The sequence below is a fragment of the Nilaparvata lugens genome, chromosome X (genome assembly GCF_014356525.2).
Source record: "Nilaparvata lugens isolate BPH chromosome X, ASM1435652v1, whole genome shotgun sequence".
Classification (NCBI taxonomy): domain Eukaryota; kingdom Metazoa; phylum Arthropoda; class Insecta; order Hemiptera; family Delphacidae; genus Nilaparvata; species Nilaparvata lugens.
The window spans coordinates 73,799,626-73,814,518 of NC_052518.1; the positions used below are offsets into that span (position 1 = coordinate 73,799,626).

Here is a 14,893-nt window from a genome sequence, read left to right on the forward strand (position 1 = left end):
GATCAATTCTTTCTAAAGTTATTGCAGAGCATACAAACAGACGGACGACTTTGGCCCTCAGTAAGTCAAAAGTGAGAACTCGCTAACGCTCGTTCAATAAAAACCAACAATAATAATTTAACATTATATTTATTTTTAATGTATTATTATCAATTATACATGAGCAAAAAACATTACGGTACATCAACATTAATACCAGTAGGCCTATCACATAAATTTATACAGAACATGGATATTAATGAGTCATACACAGTCGATAAGAACTTCTATTGCTTATTAAGGATATTGGGGTGGCTTATTGGAGTAGGTGATAACGCGCTTAAAGGCAGAGGTGACGAACGATGCAGTCTGTGGTGCTTTGATCAATCGAGAAACTGTAACAGAAAAAAAATAAGTGGAAACAACAGAAAGATAATTATGTAAGAAAGAAATAATCTATGTATATATATATATATATATATATATATATATATATATATATATATATATATATATAAATGACTATGTGTTAATTTGTTACTTTGTTTGTTCCCTATAGACTTAAAAACTACTTGACAGAACGGCATGAAACTTTAGGAATATGTTGTGTGAATATTGGGGATGGTTTCTGAATAGAAATTTTGATAGGGGGACTAATAACAATTATTTATTAATCCATTCTACAGACCTATGTTTCCAAAATTGTCGGCCCAGCGGCTACCGATGAACGGGAAGATGATCATGATTGAAGATAATGTTGTGATAATATGATTTAGCATACAAAGTTAACAGCTGTAATAGACTTATAAATTGTATACTGGTATTAATACGGTGGTTTGGAGTTGAAGTTTAGTTGATTGGTACCAGCTGAAGATAATGGTTCCTTAGAAGACCTATACAAATAATTATAACTCCCCTATCATTGAGAAACTGGAAAATGTTGGAAAAAATGATTCACCTCATGAAAGAGAGTTGTTCATATTGCATTCATTAATTACTGAAGAATGACAGAATAATTTACAATTTTTTGAATTTAGCTCAGCTTATATTCATCCTAAAATGGAAGATGGAAATAATATGGAATTCTGTGTGATTCATCGTATATCGCGTATTTTCTGGACCATCTACTGACAATCAACAACTATGAACGCATTAAATTCATCTTTGGAACACTGATTTACCTATCTATTTTATTTAATCCAACACTTTAATGATAGATATTACTACTAATTGATTGAGAAGGAATATGTTTTCGGAATAATAAATGCTGCATGACTAAGCACATAGGAAGTCCGTATTGAGATATAAATGAAAATATTGATTGTCAGATAAATTTAATGATTCAAAAAATAAAGTTAAGTGTGACATGCCTGATACCAATTACCTAGTGGAATATTTAACGCTCAACTATAACAATAATCTTACTGAATTAATTTTTCATGATGAGCTGTAAGAATTGAAATAGGCTTATAGGATGCAAGATTAGTATATTAGTATTAAAAATATAAATATGTGTTAGCTTGCTTGCATGATAATCTGTTGGCTAATTTAAGTTTTTTTTTGTTTTGCTGTTTACTTGCTTTATTCATCAAAATATGACTAATTCAGAACGAAATAGTCTGACTGCAGACTTTAGTGTAATGGATGGTTTAATGTGGGTTGACGAATTCAAATTTCGAAAAAGCTACGTATCCCAGAAGGGACAAATGTCGTATAGATGTACAAATAAGTTGTGTTCAATGACCATTATGACGGATGCTAGTGGACGAATTGTTTCCAGGAGTAGCGGTAAACACTCCCACCATCCTCCCAAAGAGAAAAATAGTAGAACTCCTGTTTTATTTATTTTTCATTTTATTTAAGGTTTAATGGCCTGTATCCGATTATACGGTAATGAATTTATACAGTGAAATATTATTTGGTAATGATCAGATATATAAAAATTTAGTTTATTCAATTTCCTGGATGGATAAAAAATATATTAATATTATGAGTAAGAGTAATTCAAACCTACAATTTATAAAGAGATAATTTACGATTCAATACAGTTTAATACAGCTAAGTTGGTTGATTATGGTTACTGATGAATGAATTCGCAACTAATAAGTTCAAATAGAGAGACAAGTACTAAATACTTTAGTAGACTTTAAGAGGTACAATACCGATTTTATTACTGATGTTATTAATGATGAGTTATTATTAGAAAGATTATTACGTATTAATTGAAAGAATAAATTAATAAAGTAAGTTATTAGGTTATGGACAAGATCTACGATGAAAAAAGATTCCTAAAGGCATAAACAAGAAACGGTTTATCTTATGTGCGCTCCTCGAAACACGACCGTCCGCTACCACTGCTCCGACTCGACTCCTGTCGGTGATAGTACTGTTGTAGTTCAAAGAAAGAAACCTGTGCCTTTGTTATTCTGAGTAGAACCGGGCGCAGTTAATTGATACAAATAATTGAAAATTATAGTCAGATCGAGTGTTTACTTACATGATTAAAGCTATAATGGCTGTCACAAATATCAGCTTGATGTGAACAGCTCAGATTTGTGAGCTAAGTGGCCGTTCTCCAGGTTTTCACTAAATCTCTCCCAAGTTCTTATCACGGGATATCAGTAGGTGCATTACCTCTCCAAAGATAGCTGCGCTTGTTCGTAATCATCTGAAACCATTTCTTCAATTATTTTGTGGATTCAATCTGTTATAATAAAAGTATGATTAATATTATAATTCCAGCATTCAATATTTTAAAATATATATATATATATAATATATATATATATATATATATATATATATATATATTATTATCCTATTATTTGCTGCCAGCAGTAGGAACATGCTCAAATGCAAATGATAGACTGTCAATGTATGATTTTCTTCACATTTCACGATTCAAGTTTACATTTTTGAGCTAGAAAAACATCAATTTAATAGTTAATCTATCAAAGATAAAATTATGGTAGTTTTAGTCTTATCTAAGTGAAAATTGGTACAAAATTATAATAAATAAACGTAGGCTCAAGTAGACGAAGTACACCTAATATGAATGTGATGTTTTTGAGCCTGCTTTGTGCTTAGGCAATAAGTTAGTTTATGCTAGTCGGTATTCATAAATATATTCAGTGGAGTCACTTGAGCAAGACGTCAACAGTTTAGTGGGAGTGGCAGGTGCATGTTTGATAAGAATGATAACTTAAGGTTGTGCATCACGCTTTTCAAAACTTTCTATGGTAACATTTTTCAAAGAAGGCTATTCCGATTTGGATACCATCGGTCTCACTAAATGAAGCACATCACAAGGGAAAACTCAATTCATAATTTTTACTTTTTGCGATATATAGTTTAAATCTTGGGTGAGATCCGATCCATTGCTGAATTGGGAGCAAATAAATTCATGAAACTTTGAGGATTCATTATTCAAGATAGTTGCTCATTGTAGACCACTATTTCAACCTTTGTGGCCTCATTTTGACTCTGCCTGCAATGTTTATCCTGGAATCAGCCTTGATGGTGGAATGGAAACCACAAATGTTCACAATAAATGAAGAAACTCATCACTATAAAAAGATCTACAAGCAAAATTGATCCATGTAGTGGAAGTGACTTCAACCTTGGCCAGGAATAGGCCTGAATTATTGAGCAAAAGAATATTGAACAAGGTTGCAGCTACTGTAAGAAGCATAGAAAGAGGACAAGTTGAAGAAGACCCTGAAAAGTTAGCGGGTAGACAGACCCACATCATGACCACCACTCTGTCGACGAGGCTTATTCTGCACAGTGAGGCTTACACGCTTCACACGCATTCGGTTTGGTTCGTTACCGAAAACGAGTGAGGCTTTCATACATGTCAGGTTTTAATTCGTACGGTTCTAATTAGGTATTTTCTTCTCAAAAACAGCTGTGTTTGGATTTTCACAGGTCATGCTGGTATATTTAAATATAACAGCTGGTGTTAAATTGTAAGATGTTATTTCTTGAACAACAAAAAATTAGGGTCGGTTTCCGAGCTCGGGATTTAGCCAAGTTCTAGACTTTGACTGGCTTTAAACTCTGGAGTCAGATTCAAAATCAGATGTAGTCAATTGGTTTTCCGAGTCAGAGCGTTAACGTAGTCGAGGACTCAAATAGACCCTGGAGTTTATAATTTCGCTTTCTGAGTATAAGGGCTTATAAGTCCAGGACTTGAATTAGATTCTCGCCTCTTTCCAAGTCAAGGATTTATCAAAAATCGTCCAGGACTTAAAACAGCGTGATTTTAAACTCTCGACTGGGGTAGGGTACAAAATTCAAGTTCTAGACTTAGGGCCGGTTTCCGAGCTCGGGATCTATAAGTTCTGGACTTACAGAGTCTAGGACTAAAATAAGCTCTCGGGTCTAAATTGACTTTCTGAGTCACGATTTTATCTTCTAAACTCCGGAGTCTATCAAGTTCTCGACTTATTTGAGTCCAGGATTTTAATGCAGTAAACATGAGGGAATGTAAAATCTGACAAAGCATTTATTGGAACGGTTCCACTTGTTACTCGTTCCGCTACTATGTAGACATCATGTCGTCATTTTGTCTGTCCCGCTGACCAGTGACGTCACAGTCGCGGTTCTTTGCCACTGCTCTAGTCAGCTGGTTTTCTATACTTCTATTCGTATTTTTTCGTCGGATTGTTTGCCGTTGCAATTTTAATATTTATACTATTCGATTTTTTGGAATTTAATCTTGTCTTTAGGCATCTTACTTTCTAGTTATTTGTTACTTTTTCACCAAACGTTTGCAGACGTTTCACATACGTTGCTGACATTTCTGCCTTCCCTTTTTGTTACTAGCGTCTTTTGCCTTTTGCTGTTTGTCTTTTCATGGAGGTCGGCGAGTGTGCTTCCTGCGCTCGGTCTAAACCTTTCATCTGAATTCATCGGACTTACAAAACGTTTTTAAAGTGTGAATTATTCTTCAAATTAATTCATTTATTCTATTCTTCAATTGTGATTAAATTATTCATCGATTGCTTGCTTATTACTTTGATAAACTTTGTCAAAAATTACAACCTCATGTAGGCTTCAGTTGCCATTTTTCTACAATTGGCTTCACCTCGTGAACCTCAAACTTTCAAGTGCATCATCTCTACCGTTTGGAAATCAATCCAAAAATTCCACAATTTGAAGATCGGATTATTCGTTTGGAATTCTACTCGCTCCAGCCTACTTTTCCATTGGGGGATTCGCCTGCTGTAGTGGACGTTTCCATGCTTGTCATCGCATGGCCAGATCACTTCATCGCTTGCTGATGTCCTGTTCCTGTTGGTATTGCGGAGTCATTGCCTGTCTGCCTGGCCGCATCTCCTCTTCAAAATTTTATTCAGGTTATGTAAATCGTTCTTTTCAATTTTCATTTACGTATGCATCATTATTGTTTTATTAATGTCTATCTTGACATTCAATTCACTGATGCCACCGACGCCTATTAATTCATTGGATTTGACAGCTACCCTTGGCTTTACAAGTGATTTTCTGAGGCCACTGACGCCTACTAATTGATTTATTAATGTCTATATTGACATTCAATTCACTGAGGCTACCGACGCCTACTTATTGTTTTATTAATGTCTATCTTGACATTCAATTCACTGAGGCTACTGACGCCTACTAATTGATTTATTAATGTCTATCTTGACATTCAATTCACTGAGGCTACTGATGCCTACTAATTGATTTATTAATGTCTATCTTGACATTCAATTCACTGAGGCTACCAACGCCTACTTATTGTTTTATTAATGTCTATCTTGACATTCAATTCACTAAGGCCACTGACGCCTATATAATTGTATTCAATAGTAGCAACTATTAATTTATTGGATTTGACAGCTACCCTTGGCTTTACAAGTGATTTTCTGAGGCCACTGACGCCTATATAATTGTTTTCAATAGTAGCAATTATTCTTTGGATTTGACAGCTACCCTTGGCTTTACAAGTGATTTTCTGAGGCCACTGTCGCCTATTACTCGTTCTAATTGATGTCTGTCTTGACTTTCAATTCATTGAAGGCCCATGTCGCCTATTTTTACCTGGACAATCTACATTATATTTATTAGCTACCCTTAGCTCTTAAGTGTTATTTTAAGGCCAGTGACGCCTATTAATTGTTTGGTCGAAATCTATCTTGACATTCTAATTACTGAAGGCCTATGCCGCATATTGTTATGTACTCTATTTGTTGAACACTATCTGCAGATCATTGTCATATTTTTATTAATAATATTATTGTTATTATTCCTCTTATAATCATTATATTGAACCGTACAGCGATAACTTTCATTATAGCACTCAATTTATATTTATTTCAGGTATCATTAATATTACTTTTTCGATTATTGTCAGGCTTCAATGGTCATTAATGTCATTGACCTAATTTCATCTAAATTTTGTATTTTCTCTAAGGTTTTTTCACATGTTGTAATTTTCCCAAGATATTTAACTTATAATTATAAACTACTTACAATTGTTTTTGTATGTGGCCATCTGCCTATTATTATTTTATTGATCCCAAGAAATTTGACACAATTGTTTTTGTATGTGGCCATCTGCCTATTATTATTTTATTGATCCCAAGAAATTTGACACAATTGTTTTTGTATGTGGCCATCTGCCTATTATTATCTTATTATTATTAAATCTTATATTGTTGATTCATTTAGTCTTTTATTGGCGTACTTACCACACTTCAAGCTATCAGTATTTTTATGCACAGAATTCAAAGATTTATTTGTAGGTATTTATACCAACTATCATCCACAGTCCACTGCCCTGCCCTTGGATTCTGTCATAAAAATTGGTTCATCCGGGCCAGATTTCTTGATCCAGTGTTTACCTGGGATAATTGTTAATTGGACCAATTATAAAAATTGGTCCTCCTGCCCGTCATCTTTGACCCAGTTTGCCTAGGATAATTGTTAATTTTTATTACCCTTTTCTTGGTCCATTGAACCTTATGGTTTCAGTGACCGTGTGCCTAATAGTCTAGCTTGACGCCAATGATTAGGTCCCACTCTAGAGTATATTTTATTTCATTGTACCTTTGTATGTTTATATTTTTTAATATTAAGCATTCACACACTTGTTTCAAATTTTCAGTACTGGCTGCAACTCAAAGCACGCTGCGACGTGTATGCACCAGCTATCAACTATATTGTACCCTGAGAGACTGAACCGCACTGAACTGGTCACAGACGGCTATTGCGCATTGAGAAAACAACACACGGCAAACTACACCGCCTTGCGAGCTCGCTACTTGACTCGCCGCACAGCAAGCTTGATACAACTTGCCTCAAACACACAGGCGTGCCTCTCTGCGTACTGGACCAGCGCCCAAGGTTGCTTATTGGCGCAGCAATCGCATTGCTACAGTGCACTATCGTGTCATTCACTCAGGTTTTTCTGTTAATTTTTAAGCATGTCTGATCATGAGGAAGATTCACTTCCTGAGCCTTCTGCTCTTTTCAATGCAAGAGACAATTTACACCAGGAAATAGATTGGTTCATAACCAGCTATAACGATTATGTTGTGGACACTGAAGCCACTTATTATCAATTATTGACTGTAAAAAACGAACTAGGTTCACTTAGAATTGAGTATAATAAGATACATCAACAACTATGGAATTCAGAGTTGCAAGCGCAGGACACTTCAACTCATTTTGAGATACTCAATAAGTTTATCTCCATTACCTCTAAGGCAAACGCTGCATTAACTGCTTTTGAAAGCAGACAACGCATCAATGAGGCCACTGCTGGTGCTTCCCAGCGGCCAACATCTCAAAACGCACCTTTGGCAAATTTTCAGTTGTCTCAGATACCGCTTCCACGCTTCAATGGGGAGCTTTCAAAATGGCAAGCATTCTCAAGTGCTTTTACTAATATTATTGGTAATCAAGATAACATTAATGATTCATTGAAATTTTTCTATCTTCGTCAATCACTCAGTGGTGAAGCTCTTGCTAGAGTGGAACACATCGAAGCTGACGAAAATGGTTTTCAGCTTGCATGGAACCTCTTAAGGGAGAGGTATGACAACAAGAGATTAATTGCTGCCAGGCACGTCACGGCAATTGAATCTCCGCCTACCATAAAGCGTAACTGTCCGCAATCATTACGGGCATTCATTGACTTTTGCAAGTCCCACATCACAGCGCTCGAAGCGCTTCAACTTGGAGTCCAAATCAAGGACTTATTGTACATGCACAAAATGTTGTTGCAGTTGGATACTGCTACTGTTCGAGAATGGGAAAAGAGTGTTGGTATACACGACATTCCCACCATTGATAAATTTTGGAATTTTTTGGAATCACAATGCAAAATCATGGAAGCTGTTGCTTCAAGCTCAGCTAACCATCATCAAGGAAATGTACAGCAAAGTACATCCAACTCGGTTGGTGCTCATAGCAAGCCGAAGTTCAACCAAAATCAATCGAATGTTCAAGCTAGGATGCAGGTTATTACCTCTTCTATGTCACCTTGTAGTTTTTGTAATTCTGTTGGTCATTTTCCAAATCGTTGTAATGAATTATTGAAGTTGCAGGTTACTGATCGTTGGAATGCTGTCCGTGACAAAAGGTTATGTTATAATTGCCTCAAGCCTTTCGCACCCAATCATGTTTGTTCGGACAAATCGTGTACACTTTGTGGCAAGAGTCACCACACTGTTCTTCACAGGTCGTATCCTCAATCACGGGACACTCAGCCTACTTCTAAGGATAAGGTAACTTCAAATCTTATTCATTCTCAATCTTTTGCTCCCTCCAAGGGTAAGAATGCTGTTCCTAGTGTGAACATCGATCTTTCTAAAATTTCAATTCCCGTTGAACTTAAATTAGCGGATCCATTGTTTGATCAGTCTAAGCCTGTAGATTTGTTACTTGGTGCTGGTATATTCGCATCTATTCTTCAGCCTGGTAAATTATATCTAGCTCAAAACGCTCCCATCCTTCAGAAAACCAGTCTAGGTTGGGTCATATTTGGTCCTTGTAAAGCTATTCGTCCTATTGCAGCACCTCGTTCGTGCCTTCCTGCATCACCTGTGGCCGCTCCCCGTAGGGTCACATCGAATTTTCTAACTTCAAATGATGTCTCTCATCAGTTAGAGAAATCAGTTCAGGTATCAGTTCAGGAAATCAGTTCTCAATCAGTTCAGGTATTAGCTACCAATTCTTCTCATAATGATGTTATTTCAGGTATAATCAATAGTTGCTCCACCTATCACAAAATCGTTCGTACAACGGCGTATGTTCTACGGTTCATTCATAATTGTAAAAAACAAAATTCAGTCACTCCGCGTTTTGGTCAATTAACTATCTCTGAAATTTCAGAAGCTGAAAATTGTATCTTCAAATCTATTCAAGAAGAAGCTTTCTCTGCCGAACTTAAAGCATTGCGTCAAAATCAGGAGCTATTGCCTAATAGTTCTATTAAAGCCTTGTCACCATTCATTCACTCAGATTCTCTGCTCAGAGTTGGTGGACGTTTGCAAAATGCAAATGCATCCTTTGATTACAAACATCAAATATTGTTGCCTAGCAATCACAAATTCACTCGTGCATTGATTGTTGCTCACCATCGTCGTCTAAGTCATGCTGGTGTGCAGGCCACCATGGCCAGTGTAAGACAACGATTTTGGTTTCCCTCCACCCGTCGCACCATCAAAAGTGTATTGCGGCATTGCATATTGTGTTTTCGCTTTTCGGCTCTTCGCTCTGAGCAAATCATGGGTAGTTTACCAGCGGCCCACGTTCAGGCTAATGTTCACTTTCATAATTGTGGTTTGGATTACGCCGGTCCTATTTCCATTCGTGTAGGCGGCCCCAAATCACGTACTTTTTCTCAACCACTCTTCAGAAAAAAGACCCACTCCTCAACCACTCTTCAGAAAAAAGGCAAATGGTTAAGCAATTATGAAAATTTGAAGGTCGGTACCGTTGTCATCTTGAAGGATCCTGGTTCCGCGCAGTCCACTTGGAAGCTGGCACGCATTACTGAAGTTCATCCCAGTAAGGACGACAAGGTTTGAGTTGTCACTGTTCTCACTCCCTCTGGCACTTTTAAGAGAGCTATTTCGAGTTTAGCACCTCTTCCCATTGATGAGGATTCTAGTTAATCCCCTTGCTCTTATGGTTCATGTTGTATTTTCAGGTTTCATTGTTTTTTCCCCTGGTTCTCACATGGGGCCCAGTTTTCAATTTCCAATTGCCTTGCCAGATTTTACATATTTCTTACTTTTTCTTATTGTGCCATACCCCCGTATGACACAAGGGGCCCAGTTTATGTAAAATCTGACAAAGCATTTATTGGAACGGTTCCACTTGTTACTCGTTCCGCTACTACGTAGACATCATGTCGTCATTTTGTCTGTCCCGCTGACCAGTGACGTTACAGTCGCGGTTCTTTGCCACTGCTCTAGTCAGCTGGTTTTCTATACTTCTATTCGTATTTTTTCGTCGGATTGTTTGCCGTTGCAATTTTAATATTTATACTATTCGATTTTTTGGGATTTAATCTTGTCTTTAGGCATCTTACTTTCTAGTTATTTGTTACTTTTTCACCAAACGTTTGCAGACGTTTCACATACGTTGCTGACATTTCCGCCTTCCCTTTTTGTTACTAGCGTCTTTTGCCTTTTGCTGTTTGTCTTTTCATGGAGGTCGGCGAGTGTGCTTCCTGCGCTCGGTCTAAACCTTTCATCTGAATTCATCGGACTTACAAAACGTTTTTAAAGTGTGAATTATTCTTCAAATTAATTTGTTTGTTCTATTCTTCAAGTGTGATTCAATTATTCATCGAGTTCTTCACTCAGTTACTCTGTTAAACTTGGATAAACTTTGTCAAAAATTGCAACCTCGTGTGAGCGTTTCATCGCTATTCATTTGATCTACAGAACCTTTTTAAAGTGTGAATTATTCTTCAAATTAATTCATTTATTCTATTCTTCAATTGTGATTAAATTATTCATCGATTGCTTGCTTATTACTTTGATAAACTTTGTCAAAAATTACAACCTCATGTAGGCTTCAGTTGCCATTTTTCTACAATTGGCTTCACCTCGTGAACCTCAAACTTTCAAGTGCATCATCTCTACCGTTTGGAAATCAATCCAAAAATTCCACAATTTGAAGATCGGATTATTCGTTTGGAATTCTACTCGCTCCAGCCTACTTTTCCATTGGGGGATTCGCCTGCTGTAGTGGACGTTTCCATGCTTGTCATCGCATGGCCAGATCACTTCATCGCTTGCTGATGTCCTGTTCCTGTTGTTATTGCGGAGTCATTGCCTGTCTGCCTGGCCGCATCTCCTCTTCAAAATTTTATTCAGGTTATGTAAATCGTTCTTTTCAATTTTCATTTACGTATGCATCATTATTGTTTTATTAATGTCTATCTTGACATTCAATTCACTGATGCCACCGACGCCTATTAATTCATTGGATTTGACAGCTACCCTTGGCTTTACAAGTGATTTTCTGAGGCCACTGACGCCTACTAATTGATTTATTAATGTCTATATTGACATTCAATTCACTGAGGCTACTGACGCCTACTTATTGTTTTATTAATGTCTATCTTGACATTCAATTCACTGAGGCTACTGACGCCTACTAATTGATTTATTAATGTCTATCTTGACATTCAATTCACTGAGGCTACTGATGCCTACTAATTGATTTATTAATGTCTATCTTGACATTCAATTCACTGAGGCTACCGACGCCTACTTATTGTTTTATTAATGTCTATCTTGACATTCAATTCACTAAGGCCACTGACGCCTATATAATTGTATTCAATAGTAGCAACTATTAATTTATTGGATTTGACAGCTACCCTTGGCTTTACAAGTGATTTTCTGAGGCCACTGACGCCTATATAATTGTTTTCAATAGTAGCAATTATTCTTTGGATTTGACAGCTACCCTTGGCTTTACAAGTGATTTTCTGAGGCCACTGTCGCCTATTACTCGTTCTAATTGATGTCTGTCTTGACTTTCAATTCATTGAAGGCCCATGTCGCCTATTTTTACCTGGACAATCTACATTATATTTATTAGCTACCCTTAGCTCTTAAGTGTTATTTTAAGGCCAGTGACGCCTATTAATTGTTTGGTCGAAATCTATCTTGACATTCTAATTACTGAAGGCCTATGCCGCATATTGTTATGTACTCTATTTGTTGAACACTATCTGCAGATCATTGTCATATTTTTATTAATAATATTATTGTTATTATTCCTCTTATAATCATTATATTGAACCGTACAGCGATAACTTTCATTATAGCACTCAATTTATATTTATTTCAGGTATCATTAATATTACTTTTTCGATTATTGTCAGGCTTCAATGGTCATTAATGTCATTGACCTAATTTCATCTAAATTTTGTATTTTCTCTAAGGTTTTTTCACATGTTGTAATTTTCCCAAGATATTTAACTTATAATTATAAACTACTTACAATTGTTTTTGTATGTGGCCATCTGCCTATTATTATTTTATTGATCCCAAGAAATTTGACACAATTGTTTTTGTATGTGGCCATCTGCCTATTATTATTTTATTGATCCCAAGAAATTTGACACAATTGTTTTTGTATGTGGCCATCTGCCTATTATTATCTTATTATTATTAAATCTTATATTGTTGATTCATTTAGTCTTTTATTGGCGTACTTACCACACTTCAAGCTATCAGTATTTTTATGCACAGAATTCAAAGATTTATTTGTAGGTATTTATACCAACTATCATCCACAGTCCACTGCCCTGCCCTTGGATTCTGTCAGGGAAATTTACAATATTTTGCTGTTGTATTGTTGGCATTATAGCAAAACGGAAACAGCTGATTGCAGCGGGACAATTCAAATGAGCATGCTCTCCAAACTATTTTGTGAAAATACGTTTTGATTTCTTTGTAGGCCTATTCAAAGCAAAACCTTTGAAAGGTAAATGAATAAACATTTCATTTTACGTTATGCTATTATTGATCATTGATCCTAACCAGTGATTATGAATGAAAATTTAATTAGGCTACTGAGTTTGAAAACGTATTTGTTTTGAAAAAAAAAAAACTGTATTCCATGACAATTATTTGGCTTTTTATCTTCTCCAAAACAATAACTGAATTGTGTTTGCTCAGTTAAGTCTAGAACTTGAATTTATACCCTACCCCAGTCGAGGGTTTAAAATCACGCTGTTTTAAGTCCTGGGCTTAAAAGCCCTTCACTCAGAAAGCGAAATTACAAACTCCAGGGTCTAACGTGATCTCTAAACTACACATTCTATTTAAGTCCTCGACTACGTCAACGCTCTGACTCGGAAAGCCAATTTTCTGACTCCAGAGTTTAAAGCCAGTTAAAGTCTAGAACTTAGCTAAATCCCGAGCTCGGAAACCGACCCTAAAAGTTAATTCAAAATTGTGAATTATTTGAATAGTTTCTTTTTGTTTATGTTAATTTTAGATGTTTAGAGAGATAATTTTTTTAAATTGAAAATTTGTTCCTTGTTTTGACACATGGTATTATATAAACTTCATCTCTTCTCTCCATTGATGAAATCATATAATATTCGTGGAAAAAAATTCTCCCTGAGTTTTAATTTATATCTTTCATATTTTTTTGGCAAACTATTCATTGAGAAAAAAATGTTCCTGTGAACTAACAGAATTGAATTGACCATATGATTTTGACTTGGGAAATTCTGAAACAGATAATCACGATATCAGGTTAAAATAAAAACAAAAAAGGCCAGCGTGTGTAGAAGACTTTGTTTTTTCCTGTTTCCCTAGCAACAAATTCGAATATGATAAAACCTATTCTTGTCGAGGGGGCGTTCGGTGCTATGCGGTTGCTATTCGGTACCGAATTCAAACCGAATCATCGCTTCACACTTATAGGAATTCGCCAAAAACGAAACGAACCGAACCGAACCGAACCGAACCGAAAGTGTGTGAAAGTAGCCTGACTGCAGTAGGCCTACATGTAAATCACTTATGTTAGCAAATCCTTTTTTATTTAATTTATTGAATAAATGATGCAGTAACCTATCTACAGTATTTAAAAGAAGATGAAATTCATAAATATCTCACAATAGGGAATAAGGTCTAAATATATTTAGCCTATTCAGTACCCCTACTTCTAATATTATTCAAGTATTCTAATGATAGAACAAAGAAATTAATAAAAGTTGCTAGCCTATTATTAATAAATTAAATTTGCTATTTTAAAATAATATTTTCAACTTTAGTAACTTAGTCCACATTAAACTTACCTCAGGATGAGAATTATTGAGAAACCAAATTCTGTCACAATGTAATAGATATCACTAAGCAAAAAGTATATTTTTGTATTATCCCAATCCTAATTATAATTACATTTGAATACATTACATAAAAAAAGATTAGCCTGTAAAACAATACTCTATAAGAAGCTGTTTCTGTTGCAAAATGCAAATGTACGTTACACTTACCTTAATTATTATTATTATTATTATGCATAACATAACCTATAGACTTGATGCTATTATATTGAAGACAGATTAAATTTTCCAAAAAATAATAGATATGTACGTATTATTATTTTATTATAAAATATTATATTATCTGGAAAATATTAAATTACTTCTACTTATTTTTTGGTACAATCGCAAATCATATGAATAGTCTATAATCGAAAAAGAACGACAAACCAGGTCCAAAAGTCCATATCATTCTAGAAAATAAGTCAGACTTGAACCATTTCTCAATGACAAACACATTACTAGTATTCCCACTTTGACACCGATATTTTGAGTTCCAGATATTTCCAATTCCGCCATCTGCCAAACAAGTAATTTGAGTTCCAGATACTCCCAATTCCGCCTAGCAACATTTTCCGA

At 35.5% G+C, this 14,893-nt stretch overlaps 1 long non-coding RNA gene across 8 annotated transcripts; it reads right to left on the reverse strand.

Moving 5' to 3' along the window:
- Window positions 1–110: 110 nt before the first annotated feature.
- Window positions 111–14,513, reverse strand: LOC120354439. Of its 8 annotated transcripts, none has more exons than XR_005573025.1 (3): window positions 14,288–14,513; window positions 2,477–2,647; window positions 111–374 (listed from the first exon to the last, which is right to left on the reverse strand). It is a non-coding gene; the product is annotated as an uncharacterized LOC120354439 (long non-coding RNA). The 8 variants fall into 8 exon arrangements; XR_005573022.1 differs by having other exon boundaries at window positions 2,477–2,683; window positions 14,288–14,490; XR_005573020.1 differs by lacking the exon at window positions 14,288–14,513 and adding an exon at window positions 5,008–5,020 and having other exon boundaries at window positions 2,477–2,683.
- Between the last annotated feature and the right edge of the window lie 380 nt (window positions 14,514–14,893).